The sequence below is a fragment of the Suncus etruscus genome, chromosome 4 (genome assembly GCF_024139225.1).
Source record: "Suncus etruscus isolate mSunEtr1 chromosome 4, mSunEtr1.pri.cur, whole genome shotgun sequence".
Classification (NCBI taxonomy): domain Eukaryota; kingdom Metazoa; phylum Chordata; class Mammalia; order Eulipotyphla; family Soricidae; genus Suncus; species Suncus etruscus.
The window spans coordinates 68827145-68836135 of NC_064851.1; the positions used below are offsets into that span (position 1 = coordinate 68827145).

At 38.9% G+C, this 8991-nt stretch overlaps 1 pseudogene; it reads left to right on the top strand.

Annotated features, from left to right (window-relative positions):
• The first annotated feature begins 310 nt into the window (after nt 1-310).
• Nucleotides 311-453, top strand: LOC126007857 (uncharacterized; annotated as a pseudogene).
• The last annotated feature ends 8538 nt before the right edge of the window (nt 454-8991 follow it).

Genomic DNA, 8991 nt, shown 5'->3' on the forward strand with positions numbered 1-8991 from the left:
TTCTAGGCTGTTAATTTGAGAAGCTAATCTTTCTTCAGGAGAGGTTGGAGCACCAAACCAACAAAGGTCCTCCAGGGCTCTCAGCTGGGTACACATGGCTGCCTATGGCAGGCACAGCAGCAAGACCACCCTCAGAGGATGAAGAGAGAAGAGAAGACTAGAAAAAGGAGTGCAGATGAGTGTTTTATGCAGGAAAGTTAAAAACAAAACAAAGTAATGTGCAGGAGGTTTGAGGGCTGCGTTAGAACAAAATTATATGGTCAAACTGTATTGTTATTAGAATATCTCTAAATTAAAAATGACCTAATGTATACTTACCTGGCAGGGGCAATTCCCCAGGGTGAGGCTCGCCCATTGCACTCTGGGCGTGTTGACCCCTGCGATTTCCCCAAATGTGGGAAACTCGACTGCGTAATTTATGGTAGTGGGGGACTGTGTGCACGCTCTCCCCTGAGGAAAAAAAAAAGAAATGACCTAATGTTTTGTATAGACAATTTTATGAAAAAGGAACTTTGATTCTCTAGACTCAGGTTACACTGCTCTTAGAAAAATGGATCGTTAGAAATTACAGGAAATAAAGGTTTTCCAAAATGATTTACAAATGAGATTTAAAATTACATATATATCTGGGACTGGAGCAATAGCACAACCCCAGGATGGACCTGGTTTTGATCCCTGACATCCCATATGGTCCCCCAAGCCAGGAGCAATTTCTGAGTGCATAGCCAGGAGTAACCCCTGAGCATCACCAGGTGTGGCCCAAAAACAAACACAAAAAAAATTGAGAGGAGGTCTGGAAGGTCCAGCTAATGACATGAAGCTCTCACCACAAAAGTAGTGAGTGCGAAGATTTGACCCAGTGTGAGGCTTCATCCACGGAGGACTCCCCTCCCTTAGAGGCAAGTCAGCCCATCCAGAAAGGGAGGAGCCATAGGAGTGTGCTGACTGCATCATATAGACAATGAATACAACCACAACACGTAGAAAAACCCACAATACAAGTGTGACAATGGGGAAACAACGCAGGCCAGCATCAGACATAGAGAATGAAGATGACAATTCTGAGGACCAGATAATGACCAACCAACTAATCAACCTCTCAGATAAGGACTTTAGACTAGCAATATGGAAGATGCTCAACGGACTCCAAGAAACCATGGATTGAGTTGAACAGAACACTAATAAGAACCAAGAAAATATGAAGACAGAAATCACAAAACTCCAAACTGAAATAACATGTCAACTAACAGGACTGAAAAAGTCAGTAAACGAAGTGAATGACAAAATGGATAAGCTCTGGGACAGGGTATCAGAAGCTGAGAATAGACTTGGTGCTGTGGAAGATGAGATACATAACAATTCCATACAGCAGGAGAGATTGGACAAAAAACTTAAAGCAAATGAGCAGACAATGGAGAAATTAGTCAAAGAATGGGAACAGATGAAAATAGAAATCTATGATAAGATCAACAGAAACAACTTAAGAATCATTGGAGTCCCAGAGACCCAGGAAGAAAATTTCCAGGAAGAATCAACGGTCAAGAACATCATTAAAGAGAAACTTCCAGAGCTAAATAATATATGTGATCAAATCCTGCATGCCCGAAGAGTACCAACCAAAAGAGACCCCAGAAAAACCACCCCAAGACACATCCTAGTCACAATGACAAATCCCACAGATAGAGACAGAATTCTGAAAACAGCAAGATCAAAAGGGGAAATCATATTCAAGCAAGCTTCCCTGAGATTTGCAGCAGACCTGTCACCAGAAACACTCAATGCCAGAAAGCAGTGGTGGGATATTGTGACAAGACTGAATGAAATGAATGCTTCACCCAGAATACTATACCCAGAAAAACTCACTTTCCGGTTTGACGGAAGAATACATGGCTTCACAGACAAAAAACAGCTCAGAAACTTCACAGACACAAAACCAGTCTTAAGAGAAAAACTGAAAGACCTAATCTAAGACAAGACTACCCAAAAGACACACCAAATTTTGAAATAAAGATGGCGTTAAATCCCAGGACAATTCTTTCTCTCAACGTCAATGGACTAAATGTACCAGTTAAGAGACACAGAGTGGCTAAATGGATCAAAAAACTCAATCCAACCTTCTGCTGCCTACAAGAAACGGACCTGAATAGTCAGAACAAACATAGACTCAAAATAAAAGGCTGGAGAAAAATTATCCAAGCAAACAACACCCATAAAAAAGCTGGAGTGGCCATACTAATATCAGATAATGCAAACTTTATACTCAGGAAGGTTGTAAGGGACAAAGATGGACATTTTATATTAATCAAGGGGTACGTAGAGCAGGAAGAATTCACTCTCCTAAACATATATACACCGAATGAGGGGCCAGCAAAATATTTAATACAACTGTTGACAAATCTGAAAAATAATATCAACAACAACACAATAATTGTGGGGGACCTTAACACGGCTTTGTCAACACTGGATAGGTCAACCAGACTGAAACCCAACAAGAATATACTAGACCTGAGGAGAGAAATGGAAGAAAGAGGCCTAGTGGATATATACAGGACACTCCATCCCCAGAAACCTGGGTACACATTCTTCTCCAATGTACATGGGACATTCTCCAGGATAGACTACATGCTGGCACATAAAACATACCTCCATAAGATCAAGAGGATAGAAATTTTGCAGACTACCTTCGCTGACCACAAGGCTCTGAAATTATTTGTGAACTCCAAAGGGACTCAGAAGAAACACTTTAACACCTGGAAGTTAAACAACCTCATGCTCAATAACCAGTGGGTCCGAGATGAAATCAAGGAGGAAATCAAAAGGTTCCTGGAAACAAATGACAATAAAGACACAAACTATCAGAACTTATGGGACACAGCAAAAGCAGTACTGAGAGGAAAATTTATAGCTTTGCAAGCACACATCAGGAAGGAAGAAGGAGCTTACCTGAGTAGCTTAATGACACAGCTAATAGAACTAGAAAATGCTCAACAAAAGGACCCAAGAATAGGAAGACAGAAGGAAATAACAAAGCTGAGAGCAGAAATCAACAAAGTGGAAACTCAAAAAACAATCCGAAAGATCAACGAAAGCAGAAGTTGGTTCTTTGAAAAAATAAACAAGATTGATAGACCACTGGCAAACCTAACAAAGAAAGAGAAAGAGAGAAACTTGATAACTCATATCAGTAATGAAAAAGGAGAGATCACTACTGATATGACAGAGATTCAAAGGGTAATCAGAAACTACTTTGAAAAACTCTACGCCACTAAAAATGAGAACCTTGAAGAAATGGATAAATTCTTGGACTCTTATAATCTTCCACGGTTGAAGGAAGAGGATGTAGCATATCTAAACACCCCCATCACCATTGATGAAATTAAAACAGTAATCAAATATCTGCCGAAAAACAAAAGCCCAGGTCCAGATGGATTCACTAATGAATTCTATCAAACTTTCCAAGAGGAACTACTGCCAATCTTGGCAAGATTCTTTCATGAAATTGAACAAACAGAAACAATTCCAAATAGCTTTTATGAAGCCAACATCACCTTGATACCTCAACCAGACAGAGACGCTACCAAAAAAGAAAATTAAAGACCAATATCACTGATGAATGCAGATGCAAAGATCCTCAACAAAATCCTGGCAAATAGGATTCAATGCCTCGTTAAAAAGATCATCCACTACGATCAAGTAGGTTTCATCCCAGGAATGCAAGGCTGGTTTAACATCCGTAAATCTATCAACATAATACACAACATCAATAACAAGAAAAATAAAAACCACATGATCATATCAATATATGCAGAAAAAGCATTTGATAAGGTCCAACACCCATTCTTGATCAAAACTCTCAGCAAGATGGGAATGGAGGGAACCTTTCTCAATATAGTGAAGGCCATCTACCACAAGCCAGTGGCAAATATTATCCTCAATGGAGAAAAACTGAAAGCCTTCCCTCTAAATTCTGGCACAAGACAAGGCTGTCCTCTCTCACCACTCCTATTCAACATAGCACTGGAAGTACTTGCTATAGTGATTAGGCAAGAAAAGGATATCAAGGGAATCCAGATAGGAAAGGAAGAAGTCAAGTTCTCACTGTTTGCAGATGACATGATACTCTACTTAGAAAACCCTAAAGACTCTATCAAAAAGCTTCTAGAAACAATAGACTCATATAGCAAGGTGGCAGGCTTCAAAATTAACACACAAAAATCAATGGCCTTTCTATACACCAATAGTAATAAGGAAGAAATGGACATTAAGAAAACAACCCCATTCACAATAGTGCCACACAAACTCAAATATCTTGGAATCAACTTGACTAAATATGTGAAGGACCTATACAAAGAAAACTATAAAACTCTTCTGCAAGAAATAAGAGAGGACACACGGAAATGGAAACGCATACCCTGCTCATGGATTGGCAGGATTAACATCATCAAAATGGCAATACTCCCCAAGGCATTATACAGATTTAATGCCATCCCTCTAAAGATACCCATGACATTCTTCAAAGAAGTGGATCAGACACTTTTGAAATTCATTTGGAACAATAAACACCCTCGAATAGCTAAAGCAATCATTGGGAAAAAGAATATGGGAGGAATTACTTTCCCCAACTTTAAACTGTACTACAAAGCAACAGTTATCAAAACAGCATGGTATTGGAATAAGGATAGGTCCTCATATCAGTGGAATAGGCTTGAATATTCAGAAAATGTTCCCCAGACATACAACCACCTAATTTTTGATAAAGGAGCAGGAAATCCTATATGGATCAGGGAAAGCCTCTTCAACAAGTGGTGTTGGCACAACTGGCTAGCCACTTGCAAAAAATTGAATTTAGACCCCCAGCTAACATCATGTACGAAGGTAAAATCCAAATGGATTAAAGACCTCGATATCAGCCCCAAAACCATAAGATATATAGAACAGCACATAGGCAAAACACTCCAGGACATTACAGGCATCTTCAAGGAGGAAACTGCACTCTCCAAGCAAGTGAAAGCAGAGATTAACAGATGGGAATATATTAAGCTGAGAAGCTTCTGCACCTCAAAGGAAATAGTGCCCAGGATACAAGAGCCACCCACTGAGTGGGAGAAACTATTCACCCAATACCCATCAGATAAGGGGCTAATCTCCAAAATATACAAGGCACTGACAGAACTTTACAAGAAAAAATCATCTAACCCCATCAAAAAATGGGGAGAAGAAATGAACAGACACTTTGACAAAGAAGAAATACACATGGCCAAAAGACACATGAAAAAATGTTCCACATCACTAATCATCAGGGAGATGCAAATCAAAACAACGATGAGATACCACCTCACACCCCAGAGAATGGCACATATCACAAAGAATGAGAATCAACAGTGTTGGCGGGGATGTGGAGAGAAAGGAACTCTTATCCACTGCTGGTGGGAATGCCGTCTAGTTCAACCTTTATGGAAAGCGATATGGAGATTCCTCCAAAAACTGGAAATCGAGCTCCCATACGATCCAGCTATACCACTCCTAGGAATATACCCTAGGAACACAAAAATACAATACAAAACCCCCTTCCTTACACCTATATTCATTGCAGCACTATTTACCATAGCAAGACTCTGGAAACAACCAAGATGCCCTTCAACAGACGAATGGCTAAAGAAACTGTGGTACATATACACAATGGAATATTATGCAGCTGTCAGGAGAGATGAAGTCATGAAATTTTCCTATACATGGATGTACACGGAATCTATTATGCTGAGTGAAATAAGTCAGAGAGAGAGAGAAAAACGCAAAATGGTCTCACTCATCTATGGGTTTTAAGAAAAATGAAAGACACCCTTGTAATAATAATTTTCAGACACAAAAGAGAAAAGAGCTGGAAGTTCCAGCTCACCTCAGGAAGCTCACCACAAAGAGTGATGAGTTTAGTTAGGGAAATAACTAGATTTTGAACTGTCCTAATAATGAGAATGTATGAGGAAAATGGAAAGCCTGTCTAGAGTACAGGCGGGGGTCGGGTGGGGAGGAGGGAGACTTGGGACATTGGTCGTGGGAATGTTGCACTGGTGATGGGTGGTGTTCTTTACATGACTGAAACCCAAACACAATCATGTATGTAATTAAGGTGTTTAAATAAATTTAAAAAAAATAAATAAAAATAAATTAAAAAAAAGTAGTGAGTGCAGTTAGAGAAATAATTACACTGAGAACTATCATAACAATGAATGAATAATGGAAGTGGAAAGCCTATCTAGAGTACAGGAGGGGTTGGGGTGGGGAGGATGGAGATTTGGGACATTGGTGATGGGAATGTTTCACTGGTGAAGGGGGGATGTTTTTTACATGACTGAAACACAATTACAATTATATTTGTAATCAAGGTGTTTAAATAAAGATATTAATTATCTTTATAAATATAAATAATTAATATTAAATTAAGATATTAATAAAATAAAATTTTAAAAAAAGCTCTGATGAGAAAAAATATCCAGATCAATTTAGTAAAACAAAAAAAAATAAAAGTACATATATAATGGTTGTTCTCTGTTCTGTAACTTGAGAAACATTGTTTTTTCTCTTTTCTTGGCACCTTCAGTATTTTCATGTTTTATGGCATTATGTTGATTTGCATAAATACAAGCAAGAAGTTTTATTCTCTGTAGTGGGGATCACTCCTAATGCAGACAGAAAATCTAAAAAGTCAAAAATTTTAAAAGTCATCTAGGAGACCCCAGTTTCCTCTTTCAGGGGAACAGAGTTGAAAGGAGTTGAAGTTGAGAGACAAGTAGGCCCCTACTGTTAAGCACTTGTCCAACATAACAGGGAGGTTATAGAGGTGAAATAGCCTGAGGAAATCGGAGATCTTCTAGGAGTTTCTGGATCTGCACCAACTGGCCACAGCTTTTTTCAGCCTCAAGAAAAGTTCTGGAGTTCAGAACTCCCGACCCTGGAGAGGGGTAGGACAGGTGACCCCTGGGACACTCCTATAGAGGGTGGGATGCCTAAGGCCATCCTTCATATCATCGTGCTGCTGAACTGACCTTCTCATCTCTGCATTGGCCAAATCTGGGTAACCCTGATGTGTGACAGGTTAAGTATTGATACCTTTATCAGTAAACCACCTGCTCTGTCCTTGACCATTCCTCAGAAATTCTCCATAAATAATGGAGTGCCCCAGATGGAGATTTCTCTAATATTGCTGTGTTTGGGCAAAGGACAAGCCAAGATTATTAATTATCCGGCAAGGTTCAAGGTCAAGGTGGAGAGAATAACTTTTTTTTTGTATCTGATTGAATTGAATTCTTTTTGTGGGCTTAACTTAAATTTCACTCATCAACTTAACCTGAATAAGTAAAGTAAGGTGAAGTAACTCAGAGCTGTGTTTATTAGAAGACCATTTACATCTCCAGGGCCTGATCAGTTTAAGTAGTATTCCCCTGTCTAATTGATCTGATCCTTTTCATGTGTTGAAGCTGTAGAGCTGAAATAGTTAATTGCTCATTTGGAACTAGGGTATCATGATATTTCACCTCTTCTTAGGTAGGGACCACATTCCTTTGCCAGCCTGAAGAAGTTAAGATGGAACTTTGGCCGCAATCCCTTTTTATGACTTCTAAGGTCATGAAATCTCTAGGAAAAATATGGAACAGTAAGATTATCAGGAAAGCTTCCAGGGGAATAAGAGTAAAGAAGGGCCATGGGAATTCAATGATCTAAGACCATTGACATCAATTGGAAATTACATTATGCCTATCTATCCCAGAGATTGAGACAACTAGCAAGAATTAACCAGACACTGACATTTAAAAAGGATGGGTGGTATAAGGAAATAAGGAGAAAAAATATGGGTTACCTAGGTACTCTCCAAACAAGTGAAAGCAGAAATATATAAATGGGACTATATTAAGCTGAGAAGCCTCTGCACCTCAAAGTAAATAGTGCCCAGAATACAAGAGCCACCCACTGAGTTAGAAAAACTATTTACCCAATACCCATCAGATAAGGGGTTAATATCCAAAATATACAAGGCACTGACAGAACTTTACAAGAAAAAAAAATCTAACCCCATCAAAAATTGGGGAGAAGAAATGAACAGACACTTTGACAAAAAAAGAAATATAAATGGCTAAAGCGCACATAAAAAAATAAACGCTCCATGTCACTAATCATCAGGGAGATGCAAATCAAAACAACTATGAGGTACCATCTTACTCCACAGAGATTGGCACACATCAGGAAAAATTAGAACAAGCAGTGCTGGCGGGGATGTGTAGAGAAAGGAACTCTCATTTACTGCTGGTGGGAATGCCATCTGGTCCAACCTTTGTGGAAAGCGATATGGAGATTTCTCCAAAAGCTGTAAGTTGAGCTCTCATACATCCAGCTATACCACTCCTAGGGATATATCCTAGGAACACAAAAATACAATACAAAAATCCCTTTCTCACACCTATATCATAGCAGCATTATTTACAATAGCCAGACTCTGGAAACAGTCTAGATGCCCCTCAATAAATGAATGGTTGAAGAAACTATGGTACATATACACAATGGAATATTATGCAGCCATCAGAAGAGATGAAGTCATGATATTTTCCTATACATGGATGTATATGGAATCTATTATGTTGAGGGAGAAAGGTAAACACAAAATGGTCTCCCTCATCTATGGTTTTGAGAAAAAAGAAAAACATATGTGTAATGATTCTCAGAGACAAAATAGAGGAGGACTGGAGGGTCCAGCTCCTGACATGAAGCTCACCACAGGGATCATTTAGTGCAGTCACAGAAATAATTACACTGAGAACTATCATAAAAAAATCTGACTGAATGAGAGAAGTAGAAAGCCTATCTATAGAGTACAGGCTGGTGTGGGGTGGGGAGGAAGGACATTTGGGATATTGGTCATGGGAATGTTGCACTGGTAAAGGATTTTATAAATAAATATATATATATATATATTAAAAATAAAAGAGAAAAAAAGGAGAA